At 41.8% G+C, this 17,040-nt stretch overlaps 1 protein-coding gene across 4 annotated transcripts in view; it reads left to right on the plus strand.

Annotated features, from left to right (window-relative positions):
• Window positions 1-2,225: 2,225 nt before the first annotated feature.
• LOC137561688 (F-box/LRR-repeat protein 21-like) overlaps window positions 2,226-17,040 on the plus strand; it is a 42,305-nt gene continuing 27,490 nt past the window's right edge. For 3 of the 4 annotated variants that reach the window (XM_068273028.1, XM_068273027.1, XM_068273030.1), the window contains exons 1-2: window positions 2,226-2,352; window positions 11,690-11,750. The gene's annotated coding sequence lies outside the window, so the exon portion shown is untranslated. Of the gene's footprint in view, window positions 2,353-11,689; window positions 11,751-15,622; window positions 15,718-17,040 lie in introns of those variants that run through there. The other variant, XM_068273029.1, reaches the window with a different exon arrangement.

Below are 17,040 nucleotides of genomic sequence, written 5' to 3' on the forward strand. Positions count from 1 at the left end.
TCACAAAAAAAAAAAAAATTCCAAAAGTAGTAGAAAAAGTATTATCAAAATGATTTTGTGTATTTTCTTGCTTGCCGTGGTTTTAAAGGGCATTTTATTGTCTAGGGGCCTGATCCAATTCACTGTTTCTACTAAGTTTTCTCCTAGGAGATAATTTTTCATCATCAATTTATAATAACTTATCAGCACTCTTCAATTGCAAAAGTACAAAAAAAGAAGGTGAAAAAGTACTGCCAAAAATACTCTGAGCATTGTATTGCTTGCTTGCAAGTGGCTTAAAAGGCATTTTATTGTTAAAGTGGTCTGAAACTCTGACATAAAATTCAATAAAAATGTGTTTTCCTACTTTTTATTACTCATACAGTTTTGTACCCAAACAATATTGTCTGTTTACAAATTACACGTTTCCAAAGTGTAGTTTTTCTAACCCTGAAAGCTTCCATTGCATTGTATTCTTTTTCTATTATAACTGATTTTTATTATATATTAAAATCTTCTAATGAGCTATTTTGAACACTGTGTGTGCCTGAAGCAGAGACAGTTTCTCATAGAGTGTTCGTTTACATTCCAGTGTTGATACATTTGTGTTTAACAAGTAAAAAGATACTGTTATCTCCAGTTTGGATGCGGATTTGAAGCTGAATAGCAGGAGAAAGTGCTTTGTTTAACCAGTGATGTTCTGCTAGATTTTTTTTCTGGGATAGTAGCTTTCAAGCTCTGGGGAATCTTTTAGAGCAAAGTAGAAATATGGACTTTCAGACCACTTTAAGGTGTGAAAATATCAACTATGAGAAAACTCAGGAGAAAAAGTGAATTGCATGTGGGCCTCTGAATGTTAAACTGAATCTCACAAATCTGCTCTGTTTTACTCAAGATAATAGAATGCAGACATTTTGACACAAATAAATGTAGATGAAAGCATGTATACCGAACCAACATACAGTAACTTAAACCCAAGATTTAACTTCATCACAATCAGTAGCTGATACTCCTTTCCCACGAGAAATCTTTACCTTTTCTTGAATAGACCATCAGGGGGCTCTGTATGGCTGATATTGTGGTGAAACCCCTCCCACAATGTGATGTCATGACCTTGGTGCTGACAGTTTGCTGTCTGTGAACCTTGTTGCATTAAGGGAAATAACGACTTTTTCCAACTGCCAAGCAAGCACTTATTCCCCTCTGTGCAAAAAACGGAACTCTCAGCAAATTAACATTCTGCAGAGATCACCTGCCAGGACTAAAGATGTCACCACTTGTGATAAATCTCAGAATGTAAATCAGAGAGGAAAGATTTAACAATAGCAATTTAATAATTTAGTAATTAAAGAGAATCTGTACTCTAAAATTCTTACAATAAAAAGCATACAATTCTATTCATTATGTTCTCCTGGGCCCCTCTGTGCTGTTTCTGCCACTCCCGGCTGCAATCCTGGCTTGTAATTGCCAGTTTTAGGCAGTGTTTACAAACAAAAGACATGGCTGCTAAAAGCTTGTGATAGGCTGAGAGTAGCTCAGTGTGTGAGTCATACAGAGTCTGCAGGGGGCCTGGAGAGGGTGTGTATAGCTTCTATCCTATCACAAGCAGATCAGCACATTCCAGCCTGACTGCCTGAACCCGACAAAGCCGTCAGAGGAAAGAAGAAGATTAGATTATATAACAGAGATAACACAGCCACTGTGCAACTAGGAAAGGCTGCAGTAATCCAGAGTACATTAGAACAGGTATAGGAACTTATAGGATAGAAGAAATAAGGATGAAAATTTTGTTACAGAGTCTCTTTAATATCGTACAAAAAATAGAAATTTTACTAATTGCGTTATTTTCACGACAACCCCTCTTTAACGCATGTTCCTCCAACCGCATCCAGAAGAAAAGAAGTCCTTAATGAATAAGCTCGAGCTAATAAGCGTAAATTGCAGATAAGCAGCCTACTGGGCTAATGACCGAGCTATTTGTTATGTTTTGGATTATAACCTCATGTGACGGCTGTTTTATTTCAGGATCCAGCTTCCTCTGAATGAAGTGCTTTTTTTTATTTTCTTCTACCTTATTATCTAAAATGATATATGTATAAACAATGGAAACATTTCCAGCTTCTCCCAGCTATGTTACTATTTAACTTCAGTGATCTGTGTTCGCCTGCGTTGGATCTCTCCCAGAACTCCTCCTTCCCACAGACCTCAGCGACACAGTGACCTAGATTCTACATAGAAACAAGCAGGCTGGGGAGGGAGGGAGGAAAGACGTAGGTACTTGTCAACTCACACAGGCTCTGAGCTCACAGTCTGCAGGAATACTGAGAAGCACTACTACTGTGTCCCGAAAGCTGCCCCTGTATCCGGCTAGAGGTAAGTCAGCTCTCTTCTCCATAGCTTCAGTGGGTACAAGCTTCTTGGGCCTACCATTCTACTGTGTATATAAAGTGTTTACATAGAATTGTGCTAGCTACAAGCTAGATTCCGGTATAATTAGCTGGCTTACAGCCTACAGGCAAACACAAGTTATTCTTTTGTGTTGGTTTTCCTAATAGTTTGCGGGGGAAGGAAGGAAGGGGGGGGGGGGGGAAGATCTATAAGATCATCACGGTGAATAGACAATAATCGCAACAATGGCTCCTTCTTTCGATCAGGCAGCTTCCAAACATTCTTCTGTGCGTTGTACAGTCGAGCTCGACAACCGTGCTCTCAACAGACGACGCCAGTGTGACACACTCATCTCCGAATAACAATAATAATCATAGCATTCGGAGAACGCAACCTGGCTGGTTTACCTGGGAAGTGATCACGACCTGAAAGTGACCATTTCTGGCTGACGGTGAGTCAGTGAGCCTGTTTGAACTGGAAATGTGAGATTTGCTTTAAAAAAAAAAAAAAAAAAAAAAAAAAGCAGTGAAGATTCATTCCAAACATGTGATGAGTTGCAGAGAAGCTTCTATTTTTAAATATATTAACGCATTGGATTTTTTATGTGAACACAATGAAATGTCACTGTATCTTATTGCATGTTGCAGTGGGGTAAATACAATTCATGGAAATTTTGATGGGGCTCCTGCAATGTTCGCACCCCTTCCCTTGCCTCCCCTTGGTGCCCCTCATGGCCTTGGGGCCCATCTCACAAGGGTCATAAACCAAGTGTGGTCATCATGATCATTACACCCATAACAAGTGTAGCCACACCTGATCTGAAGTATAGACCTCAGTAGTGGAGGAAGGGAAGATTAGTATTTGGGGACCCAAAACAGCTCTGAGACCCTCTGCAAGCGCATGGGGTTGCTTCCCTCTAGTTACGCCCCTGTATTAGTGAACCATCCCAAAGAGTCATTTTGTGGTGTTTCAGATCGGCATCGTGGTCCCTAAGCCGTTATCACCGTGGCCGTACGTTTTTTCTGGCCCTGGGCTCATTCTCTGTTGATTACGTGGGGTGTACAGAGTTTCTGTGTCTTCTACATGGTCCTTTAAGCGCTGTGGTTTTCTTACACAACTCAAAAACAAGCTGGAATATGAAGTTGGCAGTCCCCCAGATTGGCCGTAGAGAATGATGGGAATAATAATAGATCATTGTGAGACGGTTTGAGCAATTTCAGTTGTTTGATGTATTCCATAAAGCATCATGTAATATTCAGTTATTATGAATGCTGTGTAAGAATAAAGTATAGGCGAGTGTAGTAAAATTACTATTTTGCATCAGGTTTCTCAGCCTGCAGAACTTGTAGCATCCCCCCACCCCCTTCAAAACACACCCAAACTTGGATTTTTACATGCGTAGCAGAACATACAGTTAACTGTATAAAGGTGATCCTTCATAAATAGATAAAGGCAAACATCATTGAACGTAATATTTTAATGTGCAACAGAGTTTTATTTCAAATCAAATTTCTTGAAGGGGTAGGAGGGTCTGTTTCTAGGTCTAAAAATTCTGTAAAAAAATGTTTTTGATCAGAAATGGTGTAGAAGCAGACATTGGTGTCTTCAGTAGTTACTTCTTTGTCATGCCTGACCAAGAAACGTTTGGTGGTTTGCAGTAAAACGTTCCCTGCTGTTAGCCATGAAAGATGTCGTCTGCAGCAACTTTTGCCATGCTGACAACAGTCACGCTCCAGAATTTAGTCCATGACTAACGCTGAACCACACCTCGCAAGTACTGGAAATTATTTCACGTTTCTTGAGGAGCCAACTTTTACTGAGCCAAAATATTTTTAAAAACTTTAAAATGTAAATGTACTGTTGATATCAGATTGTTACCATCTTATTAGTGCTGTATCCAGCCTTTGGCCAAATTTGTAAGGACAATGCAGTTTTCCAATGATATACGAGCTACAGTATTTGGGGAGAGACAGCTATCATTTTCAGCCATACATCTGTCTATGTTTGACAACAGTCATAAGCTGATTTACAATGGTTAGTCTAGGTCAGTGTTTCTCAAACCTGTCCTCGTGACTCCTCAACGGTGCATGTTTTGCAGGCAACCTCCCCTATGCACAGGTGGGGTAATTAGGGTCTCAACTAGGTGGATTCCATGTAGCTGAGACACTAATTCACCCACCTGTGCATAGGTGAGGATGCCTGCAAAACATGCACAGATGGGGAATCACAAGGACAGAGTTGAGAAACACTGGTCTAGGCCTTTGCAGTTTTTATTGATTATTTAAAGTGGTCTAACCCCCAGCATTTCAACTTTGCTTTAAAAGATTGCTTACAGCTTAGAAACTATTATGCCAGATTTTTTTTTTAGCAGAAATTCACTGAATGGATTAAACATGACATTTAAGTGTTGAATTTAGCTAGAAATCCTTCTCCGTGCTATGGTTTAGTTACAAATGTATCTATTTACAATGTAATAAACAAACACCTCTTGGAGAGAACAAAGAGGGCTTCCCAGACAGGCTTTTCAGAGATCTATTTGCATTCCAAACAAAGATACATTTGTAACTAAACCTAAGCACAGATGTGGAATCCTAGCTGAATATAGCACTAATGTCATGTTTAACCCATTCAGTGAATTTCTGCTTAAAAAAAATCTGGCATATTAGTTTCTAACCTGTAAGCAATCTTTTAAAGCTAAGTTGTTATGCTGGGTGTTAGACCGCTTTAAGTAGAATTTGCTTCATTCTGTCAGAAGCACATTCCGTTTACTTGTATACATTTTGTGCATTGTATTTTTATTCCTTTAGTGGTAAAGACATGTCGCTGTATACAGAGTCTTCAGGCACCGGTTATACTTTTATATAATAATCGTTAAGATGTTTCATACAAATACGCCTAATGTACTGTAGCAAGAACCCATCTAAAACAGCCGAACAATAAAAGGCCATTAACTAGATCCTGTGGGCTTTTTCTCTTTGGACTTTATCATAGTTTTTAAACAGTAATGGTTAGATGGTATAGGTGTCTTGTATTTTGATAAATGTGATGCCTAAACATTATATATATAGCAGTTCAGTTGCCCGCACTGACGGGGATTAGCTGATGCTGGATAAGAGTGGTTTCTGGTTGCTTGAAACTCAACGTTAAAAATAGGCTTTGCTAATGCTTTACTATGCTCCACTCTATTAAATGTTGAAATACAGTAATTGAAACTTAACCTTAAGGGAGCCGAGGAACCCAGCAGAGCCCAAAAACAGCCTAAGAAGTTGGTCTTCACCATGAGTACTGTCAACAATTTGTTCTGATTGGTTGAGACTGATGGTTAGCCTCTAAAGGAACGTCTCCTCCAGCATAAAAGGTCTATCAGAAATGGTGTAGGTGCTACCCGTCTGATAGAGCATATAAATGAGAGCCATGGTGGCAATGCAGAGTGTCTCTCCTTTGCGGGCTTGGAAGTTGTACAAGGGGATGGCAGGGGAGGTTTAAGAGATGATCGACTCTCTAAAAGGGAGGCCTGGATGATTTCACATACTGAGGCTCTGGGGAATCTGGGTTTTAATGAGAGGGATGAGGTAAATGCATTTTTTAAGTAAAAGTTCTTGGTAGGATTTGAAGTTGTACTACACTGTCACCTTAACTTGTAATATGTTCATGGTTTGCTTTCCCCCCTGCCCCCTTTGTGAGAGAAAGGTGGGTAGTGGGAGGAGATACCTGGATATAGGTGGGGTAGGAAGAGAAGGTGTCAGGCCCCACGTGTCCTGAAGAGGTGTGGTCACACGTGAAACAGCTGTAGACATAGGGGCTTTCGTCTGTACCTGTGCTTTGTGGCCTTAATAAAAGAAGATTCTATGAGGAGTGCCGGAGTCTGTCAGTTCTTTCAGCAATACTTCTGGTTAGTTTAGTTCCGGATAACTGGAACGCTACTTGTGTATATGTCAACAAGGTCAAATTTGGGGTCATGGATGACGTACTTAATATATATTAACAAGGTCACTTCTGGGGTCATGGATGACGCACATCCATAGGGAGGGTATATGGATTAAAGCAAGAAAGATCCCTTCCGAGTATCTGGAGCATGGTGACTTCAGGTCAGGAGGACAAAAGGGATTTGTAATTCTCCACGCTTGAAAACACGGTGCGGAATTACATCTCAGTCAGGACAAAGATAACAGAGTGTTAGTCATTTGAGGTGTAAGTGAACAGAGTGCTATTTAAAGAGTAGCTACTTGTTTACTGTATCAGAATTAGGTCCTCCCAAGATGAGAGATCTTGTCCTCCTGTATTTTAATGTATAACGTTGTGGGCTTTTTCCACTCCTTCAGCGTAAGCACATGATGAGCTGCCCACGTCTCACAACCCAGCTTCATCTAAACATTTAGTAAAGTTAAAAGACAACTATTATGAAAAATTGTACAACTGAAAGTACATGTGTACAAATTTATATAAGATGCACATTTTTCCCAGAGTAAAATGAGATATGAGGTGCTTTTTTCTTATGTTGCAGTCTCCCAGCAGATAGTAAAATTCGGATAGATCAGACAGGTTCTGGACTAGTACATCTCCTCATACCTTCAAAGGGGTCCAATCAGCAGGTTTTTTTTCCGGAGTTCACAGGCCCGGATTTACATCACAGGAGCCTATAGGCACAGATGTCCTGGCAGCCTAGACTTCACCCTCCTAGAAACATAAAAACCCCTGCCAGACCACACCACCTCCCTTGCCCATCATAGCTACAGGTACCCTTAGTATTAGGTAGCCAGAGGTACCCTCAGTGTAAAGTAGCTAGAGGTGCCCCCGACTGAAGGGAGATCTTGTCAGTGGAATGCCTTGAGGTGGGTGAGTAACCTCTCAATTATGCTCTCATCAAGACTCTACATAGGGAAGGAGGCACTAGGAGAGGGGAGTGAGCCGCCTTTCCATCATCAAGCGCCTGTAGGCACATGCCTATAGTGCCTTATGGTAAATCTGGCCCTGGCAGTTCGTCTTGGTTTCTAACAGCTGTAGGAGCTGCAACCCCCCCCCCCCCCGCTCTTTTTTATCCATGGGAAGGTGTGCATTTAATAAAGTGTGACTTCTCTAAACTGTTTGATGTACAGTGTGCTATCTCCCTCCTCCCCCCACTGATGAAAGCTTTTGTTTGCTCATTGCTACTGCTAATTACTGCAGTCCTTTTCTGCCTGCTATTTCTGTGGATGGCAGGCCGCGGAAGTAGGGCAATAAAAGCCTCTAACAAACATTTAAATGTAAAAAGAAGAGGTAGAATGGATTTTTTGTAATAATGAGACAAATTGTTAGCATGCATTTTTAATGTGCTATTGAGATGCCCAGTGGGCTAAAAATGCTGCTCGGTTCATTTTAAAATGCTTTTATCAGTCAATTGGGTAAAGCAATATAGTAGTGGTGGGGGCAAGGCTAACTTTTGTCACCTCCACAGTTCATTACTGTGTCACTTTGTCCAGGGAATTTAAAAATCCTTAAAGATTTTAAAGATACGCTGCCTTTACCTCTTCTGCTACTGATCATTGGACTCTACCTGAGAGCACATCACCAATGTGTCCCTCGTGAGCTGTTCCACTCCTTGCAAGGATCTGGTGCCAGACTTTCTGCCTTCATTCTTTAAATGAAGTCCATCTTCTCATGGATGATTCTCAGGATTTATTTACTAAAGCACATTTTTTGACAGCAGTGGCACAGTCCAACTGCCTGAATAATGTGCATGGGAGGAGACCGGCTGTCCTGCACCTTTTTATAGGTCTGTTCCATGGAGGGCTTTAGTAGAGAAGAAAGGAAATACTGAAAATCCCCCATGAGGAGAAGGACTAGTCCAAAACCTGTCAGAGTTCCGTTAGGACTAAGCCTTGACCACATAGGCTCTTATATATTGGCAGTATTTGATGTCATCATATGCATTTAATTCTCTGTTTGTTTCATCCTTTTTGTGTTTCCTCCCTTGATTCCTGTCATCCCCTCTATCGTTCATCTATTTTTCTTCCCTCCGATCATCTTCTTCCTTTTCTTCTCCTCTTCCCCCCTCCCTCTTTCCCTCCTGTTCATGTAAGCTGCTTTTTTTTTTTTTTTTTTTTTTTGCAATTTTAGAAAATTGTATTGTTTATATATGTTTTTTTTTGTTTATGCATACTAATGTTGTGGTGTGTAGGGGATCCTGAAGTTTGAAACTGCTTTGTATCTTTCATAGTAGTCATCCTAAATTTGTCTGTGCTAACACGGTGCCACCCCTTTGTGGGTGTGACAGGTGGGTGGTACTTTAATCCAGGATCCTTTTTAATCACCATGACTGCCATAAAACCACAGCTATGATTAAAGGGACTCCGAGCGCCTCTCATGGGCATGCCTTTAAGCCAGACGACTTCCAACAAGGTCGTGGTATGATCCCTCTGGAGAGCCTCTTGCAATGACCATGCATGTCACTTCCTCTTCCTGCTTCATTCAGTGATGCACTTCTCTAACAGAGAAGACAGGGGTGACCCGGAAGTTACAACATAGCCAAGATGGCAGCCGCGATTTTTAAATTGAAATCGAACGAAAACTATTTGGTGTAGAATGGCGTCAAATGAAAGAGGAGAGCACAAGCTACAGAAAGGTATGCATCTTTCGGTACTTTGCAGTACTGGTCGGAGTCTTAAAGGTATACCCATGAGAGGTGCTCGAAGCCCCTTTAAGGACTAGATGTCCAAAACATGTCAGTTTTTAACGCTTGTTGGTGTTGGATACGTTTATTAATAAAGGAAGGTTTTTTTGGGGCAATGTGCAGATTTTCTCCTTCTTATTTGTTACCTGGGACTTGCTATCCTGATCGAGCACTGCCCTGAAGCTTGTTTTTAGGGGTGTAGTGCTATTTCTACTTCTATGTTTTACACCTATCAGGTATTACTGTAAGTGACAAAGACATAGGAAAAAGTAATTTATAGTGCATGTTACTCTAGGACAAATTTTGATATGTAGGCATGCGCTTGTATTTTAAATTTTACAATTGTTCATGATAGTGGTTAACAGAATATCCAGTAGTGGATAAACTAATGTGGATTTGAGAAGATGATTTGTGAACCAGCTTGGGACAAGCCATCCACTTACAGGGCTAGGATAAGATGAAACAATTTAGGAGCTGGCTACCTGGCCTCTGGGATGCTGAGATTTGCCCTGGTTGTATGGAAGTCCACCAAAACTGAAATCCCTGTACACAATGGAAACTGATGAACTGAATAACATGGAAGCTTCATTCCGAATATATTATAGGGATGTTAACCATTTCAGCCCGCTGGGATTTTTCACCTTATGCATCAGAGCAATTTTCACCTCCCATTCATTCGCTAATAACTTTATCACTACTTATCACAATTTATTGATCTATATCTTGTTTTTTCCGCCACTAATTAGGCTTTTTTTGGGTGGTACATTTTTCTAAGATTATTTTTTTATAAATGCATTTTAACAGGATTAATAAGAAAAAAAATTGAAAAAATTCATTATTTCTCAGTTTTCGGCCATTATAGCTTTAAAATAATCCATGCTACCATAATTAAAAGCCATGTATTTTATTTCGCTTGGGGCGAGACTGTGGTTCAAAGAGTTTACAAAAGCCCCAGATGCTATCTTCACACTTTTCCTGTGGATAAATAATGGGCAGCTAGAAGGGGAGGGGGGGAACAGGGCAGCTCCTACAGCTATTAGAACCCAGGAACAAAAGTCAGACGTCCTAACTTGAAGTTACAGAATTTCATAAATGGTCTTTAAATATTCCTATATGGTTTCTCAGTTTTGTTACTATTATATAGAAAACCCTGAAGATTTTGTAGTTTTCCCTCCTGGATTTTTCACTGTTCACAGAGGTGACTAGGTTGGCCATGCCATTGCTCACACAATATTCACATGTTGTGCAGCTCTTCCAGTCACATGGCCCACAGCACAAAGTTTGAAGCTGCCAGCAGAGTGTGAGTTTTTTCCCCAGCACAGAGCCAGCCTATACCCTCCCTCTCCTCTTTCTGGCCAGCACTGCAGCTACAAATCTTTAGAGTTCTACCCTGCTCATTATGTGATGCATTATTTAACCCTCCCCACACCATAACCAATCTTTTCTTAAAAGTCGTATACACCTCTGAACTGAAGGCAGTAAGAGATCCCTTCCCGCCGCTCTTATTTATCCTTTTCATAAAGGGTAAGGGAAAATAATCAACTACACACAGAGACAGGAGGAGCTAGAAGTATTTTAATAAGGGGAATGTTTAGAGCTGCAGTGGTGGCCAAAAAGAGTTAAAACAAAGCAGGAGTACAGATGAAGTGCAGCTCTGTATCCATAGTGACAGACTAGTGTCCGCTCCCAGCTCCTGCATGACTCGTGTGGGTGATGATGGGATGGGGGTGGGAAAGTTTGAACAGAAAACAGGCTACTGTTTAGCCCAGGTAATCAGCTTCTGATATAGTACAGTATACAGCATTGAAAATGGGTTGGGCTGAGGCAGAGGATCGGGAGGCACAAGGCTCTGGGCACAAAGCCCTAAGGGCGGGCCTGTGCCCCCTTCCCGATTGCCCCCTTGCCAGACCATTGCAGAGTATTTGCTGCAGTGCATGCTTGTAGGTGTTACTCACTTGTCGGTGCCACTGGGATGACTCCCTCTAGTGGTGTCTCCCATTACATGACATCACGAGAGGGAGTCATAGAGAGGAGATGCGGTGAAAAGCTTAAAGAGAATCTGTAAGAAAAAAGTACCCCTATGGAGCACTTACCTCGGGAGGGGGAAGCCTCTGCATCCTAATGGAGCTTCCCCCGTCATCCGTCGTCCTCTGTTCCAGCGCTGTCTTTTACTTTGGGCTCAGGCAGAAATAGCCAAACTCAGTTGGCACCTGCGCAGCAGGGTGGATCTGATTGGGCTCGGTTATTTCTGTCTGGGCCTGAAGGAAAACTGAACTGTGCCTGCGTAAGGCTCACACAGGATTGTTATCTTATCCTGGAGACCAGCACCACCAATAATCTTGTTGCCGGATTTTCAGCGGCTGACAGCACTGGAATGGATGGACAGAGGAGGACAGAGGAAGCCTCATTAGGACCCAGAGGCTTCCCCCTCCAGAGGTAAATACCCTATAGGGGCACTTTTTTCTTGCATATTCTTTTTAAGAGAGATATCGGTGACATTTGTTGGAGTGGTATCTAATTGTCTGGCTAAATGACAACCAGTAGAGATCTTGACAAAGAAGAGAAGCAGGTGAAAAATGAAAATTAGTCAATTAAAAGAGTTCATTATAAATTAAGTAAAATCACAGCAATGTAATATTCTTTCCACTGACTCTGGCCAGTCTTCTTTTCCAGAGATTCCCTCGAAAGCCAAGTGAGGTCTCAAACCAAAAGCACATTGGAAGTTCACTTACTGGTAAGCACCTTTTCAGCGCTTCATACATGTTATGCATTGTAGAGTCTGCTCTATATTGTTTAATATTTGGAAAGGGTGCTTGTTGAGTTTCTTTGTATGTTTCTGTCCTAGAGTGGAGGACAGCGCCATCCAATCAGTGGGCACCAATAAGCTAAATTATCCTCTATCTTTCACACCTGTTGTGAAGAACAACTGCTATCTTCTTGTGCTGGAATTATTGGCTGTGCCCAGTTAGAGTGATTAACCTTTTTGTAACCTAACGGTTCTGGACCCTGAAGGACCAGAGCCATCCTTTCCCTGTTTTATTCTTGGATTACTCAGATTGGCTAAAAGTAATCACAGGGTCAGGAACCAATACGGAGTTCTGCTGTCACGGTGACAGCAGAGAAACTAGGCTGCAGCATCGCTGGATCAGCAAGAGAGAGAGGGCGTGAGTGCATGGTGGGGAATACTTGAAATCAATGCCTTGGCAGTGATAAACGGCCACAAACAGGGCGTAGATTTCAACTAGTGAGGGGCCAGAAGCGGTTATTAAAAAACAAAAAACAATATCAATGATAACTGCTTCCAGACCACGTTAATTGAAATCTATGCCCTTTTTGGGCCGATATACAGATCCGCTGCTACCACTGATCCCACCGATATCCCGTCACTGAAGCTCACTCACCCTGCTGTCAGTATGACAGCAAAGCTCCGTGAACCGGTCAGGAGCCGATTTCATTGGCTCCTGATCCCGTGATTACTGTGAGCCAATCTAATTGGCTCACATTGATCACAGGGTCAGGAGCCAATGAAATCGGCTCCTGCCCAGCTCACCGAGCTCTGCTGTCATAGTGACAGCAGAGCGAGTGAGCTTCAGCGACGGGAGAGCGGCAAGATCGGTGGTCGTGGCGGATACGTGTGCCGTGACGTTGGTAGGCCCCGATTTTCGTACCAGCGGTCTCTGGTGCTTAAGGTACCAGAGACTGCTGGTACGCAAGTGCTTAACAGAAAATCAAGAACCGTTTGCCAGCCTGGTCTCAAAAGGCATTGAGCTGTGGTGGTGGGTGGGGAAGACTATTTGGAAATTGCACCTGCAGAGCTTCCACAATATGTTAAGAGTAAGTTGGTTATTCACTCAAGGAGTTATATATGAAACATTAAAAATATTAGTTCTGGGTAAATGAGCTATTTTTCAAGAGGATGCATTCTTTTTTCCTAGCATACTTGTACTATATATTTTTTGTTTGTATATACTGTATATAAATATATGATATCTTAGAAATTCTTTATATTTTGAGCTCTGTGCGCAGATCTAGTAAGAACAGAAGAAAATAGCTGGCACCTATAGCTGCTACAGGTAAAATAACAGCACAAAAGTACAGCTACAAAAAAGAGTAGCTAAAAAAAATAGTAGGCAACCCCTTCCTCCAAAAATAGAATGCACGTTGGGTTTAGTGTTATTAGTAAGTGGGGGGGTTTAGTGTTGGGTGTAGGTTAGCGTTAAAAGTAAGTCGGGGGGAAGGGGGGTTAATGTTAGTCATAGTTAGGGGTAAGGTTAGTGTTAAGAGAAGTTTGGTCTAGTTAGTATTAGGCATAGATAATGGAGGGTTAGTGTGAGAATTGTGGCATAGAGGGTTAGTAGAATATCAGTATAAATATATATTTTTTGCAAAACAAGCTCTACCTTCAAAAAAATAACTGCAATAAGGCAAAAACAACAAGCTCACTACAAAAAAGGAATGCTTAGCCACCAAATGAACTTTACTATACATGTGGAAAAAAAACAAGTTATATAAGTTACGTTTCGTACCAGAGGGAACTTTAGTCACTTGCCGCAACCTGCAAGGAATGTTCACAATACGCAAAAAGTGATCCAGAGTTGTTAGTAGTGTATGTGAAGTCAGCTGCACTAGATAAACATCACAATGGAGGACCTGCACTGAATAGAACAATTAACCGCTGACACTGACATAAACAAATATGTCCATAGGATATGAAATAGTGGTATAATACAACACTGCTTGGGTATCTGCCTCAGTGTACTCCTCTCATAGTCCATCAGCTTTCTGAGGTTAGACCAGAGCCGGGACAAGCTCCTCCAGCACCCAAGGCTGAGACACCAAAGTGCGCCCCTCCATCCCCCCCACCCCAGCTGTCACACACTGATTGCTATTAGACTAAGAGGGCCACAGGGCCCACAACCTCCCCAACACCTTAATATCTAGTTATCTGCCATGCAATCACTGCTATGTATCCCCTTTTCTTATTTCTTTCTGCTTCATACACAATTAGGAATGACAGCTGAATGAATTGTGCGCCTCCTCCTACACTGCGCCCTGAGGCTGGAGCCTCTCCAGCCTATGCCTCGGCCCGGCTCTGGGTTAGACAAGACATAAAACAATGATATCACGCTTTTCTCCTGGTGGACCCTGCAGCCACTTAGGCCCCATTCACACCTAAAAACGAACCGTAAACGTTTGGCGTTTTTGTGCGCTGTGTTCTTTTCCCCTCCCGTCGCCCCACTGCACGCTGCGCTTTTGTAAAAAATGCTTTTCTAAGCGCTTTATCGGAGCGGTTTTGTAATTCCCTCCCTGATGCAAGTAAGGAAGTGAACTCTTTGGCCCGGAAATGAATAAACACAGTGTAATTATTCTTAAAAACCTGAATGCAATCGCTGCACAAAGCAATTTTGTGAGCTTTTTCTATTCCTTCCATTATAGCAAAAATGCCCTAAAAATGGTCCAGGCACCGCTTTGCTGAGCGGATCGGAGACAAACCGCTCAGCTGTGAACTCTCTCACAGGGAATCATTGCACAAGCGTTTTGTGGGCGATTTTAAAAAATCGCCAGCGCTTGAAAAAAGGCGGAAAACGCCACTAGTGTGAACGGGCCCTTAGGGCGTGCTCCACAGGCGACCAGGATTATTAGGAAGTCCTGCATAAAAAGTCCTTATACAGTTACGTACTGGCTTGAGCTGGAATTTGACCCCTGGTCAAAGGGTAAAATGATCCAAAACCAAAGGCAACAGCCTTACCAGTACGCCATCCAGCTGACCCTGCTAGACAGAGACTATTATCAGAAGTAACTTATGGGATAAATACCTGAACTTGCTAACCTGCTTGCAACCTTGCACTGATTGATATTTAATCAGATCCCAGCAGAACCCTTACCTAATAACAGTTAGTGAGAATACGATACATAATAAAAAAAAAAGTGTTGCAGAAGATGTCGGGGCTATATATATATATATATATATATAATTAGTTGTATCATGTATGGTCACCTTCAGAAACCTAAAAGCGGACCTGAACTCAGAACTTCCACTCATAAACAACAGCATAAAAATCTTTAAAGAAAAAAATGTCTTTGTTACAGCTCATACAAATCCTGCAATAAATCTGCAGTGTATCCACTTCCTGCTTTCATGGAAGCAGACATAGGGTTAACATCCTGTGTTTACAAATTAGCTGTTCTGTCAAGGCAGAATGCTGACACAGGGGAGAGATCAAATTACACTTATGATTAGTCACAGATGAAGGGGAATTAGAGATGCTGAACTCTCTAAATACATACAGTGTGCATTTCTCTATATTTTCTTTCTGTGCTGTGCAAAAAATCAGTCCACTTTAATCTACCAGTGTTTTTATTTGTACATTCAGTTAGCACAAAGAATCCACAAAATACTATTCAGACACATATCCTATACAATAAAATGCAAGTGTCCCTGCGTCATCAACTGAATGGTTGTGTGTCCCTGGCTTTTTTGTACTGAGCGTGTGCGCAGCCAGGGCAGTTAGGACACAGGGCCTAGCCTGACAGTTTGCTGTATGGGGTTCACAGAGGTTCTCATTGCATTGTGGGAAATAACAGCTTTTTCCAGCTGCCAAGCAAGCAGCTCCCTGTGTGCATATACTTCAGACAGTGGTGGGGAACGAGCAAGCGCTGACCTAGCGCCTGTTTTTTAACGGGCGGGCCTTTCTCAAGTGGTGAGACAACGCTTCAGCCACTAGATACTGTGTATAGCTCTTACAAACACATCCAATTTAGCTTTTGTGGGTTTTTCATCCATTGCATTTTTCAGCATATGCAGGCACAACAGCGTGAGAAATCCAAATGAAAGCGCCCCTGATAAACCAGCTTGCCTTCCAATCCTTATGAAGGCAAGAAGTCACACAGCGCCTCAGGACATTGTGCTCCATATTCTAAGATATAATTGGTCTGTCAGTGCCTTCATGTGTAGAAGGTCACACTGTGCATTGTGCAGCCCCTCTCCAGGACACAAGGCACTCAGTCACGTCTCCAGAGTGTGAAATGTGATTTTCATGCACTACGTGACTACATGTCATTATTATGTTTGTTTACACATAAGAGGCTGCATACATCGATTAGCTTAGACAGGGAAGGTCATATATTTGAGTATGTAGAGTCAAAAAGGTGAGAATACATTAGTGGTTCCAGTTAGTCTTGAATAATTAGTTTGACAAGTACTGTAAAGCAGGTCTATATGAAGTTGTTGTTTGTTTTTTGTTTTTTTAACTATTCGTGTGGTTCTGTAAAATTAAAGGACCACTATAGTGAAAAATTAAAACATTTAAAATACATGTAAACCCATATAATTAAAGGGACACTTAAGTAAAAAAAAATGAGTTTTACTCACCTGGGGCTTCCAATAGCCCCCTGCAGCTGTCCGGTGCCCTCGCCGTCTCCCTCCGATCCTCCTGGTCCCGCCGGCAGCCACTTCCTGTTTCGGTGACAGGAGCTGACAGGCTGGTGACGCGAGTGATTCTTCGCGTTCCTGCCCACAATAGCGCCATCTTTGCTGCTATAGCATATATCATATACCATATAGCAGCATAGAGGGTGCTAATGTGTCTGGGAACGCGAAGAATCACTCGCGTCCCCAGCCTGTCAGCTCCTGTCACCGAAACAGGAAGTGGCTGCCGGCGGGGCCAGGAGGATCGGAGGGAGACGGCGAGGATACCGGACAGCTGCAGGGGGCTATTGGAAGCCCTAGGTGAGTAAAACTCATTTTTTTTGTTTGACTTAAGTGTCCCTTTAAGAAGTATGATTCTTCCAGAGTAAAAGAAATTAGACTAGATGTCATTTTTATGTTTTTTAAACATAATAGGCATACATAGATTAGCTTAGACATGGAAGGTTAATGAATCAGATAGATAAATAAATAGGCAAATTAACAACTAATGTAACATGATAATTTCTATCTATCTATCTATCTATCTATCTATCTATCTATCTATCTATCTATCTATCTATCTATCTGAGTATGTAGAGCCAAAAAGGTTAGAATA

The sequence above is a fragment of the Hyperolius riggenbachi genome, chromosome 3 (genome assembly GCF_040937935.1).
Source record: "Hyperolius riggenbachi isolate aHypRig1 chromosome 3, aHypRig1.pri, whole genome shotgun sequence".
NCBI classification, from domain to species: domain Eukaryota; kingdom Metazoa; phylum Chordata; class Amphibia; order Anura; family Hyperoliidae; genus Hyperolius; species Hyperolius riggenbachi.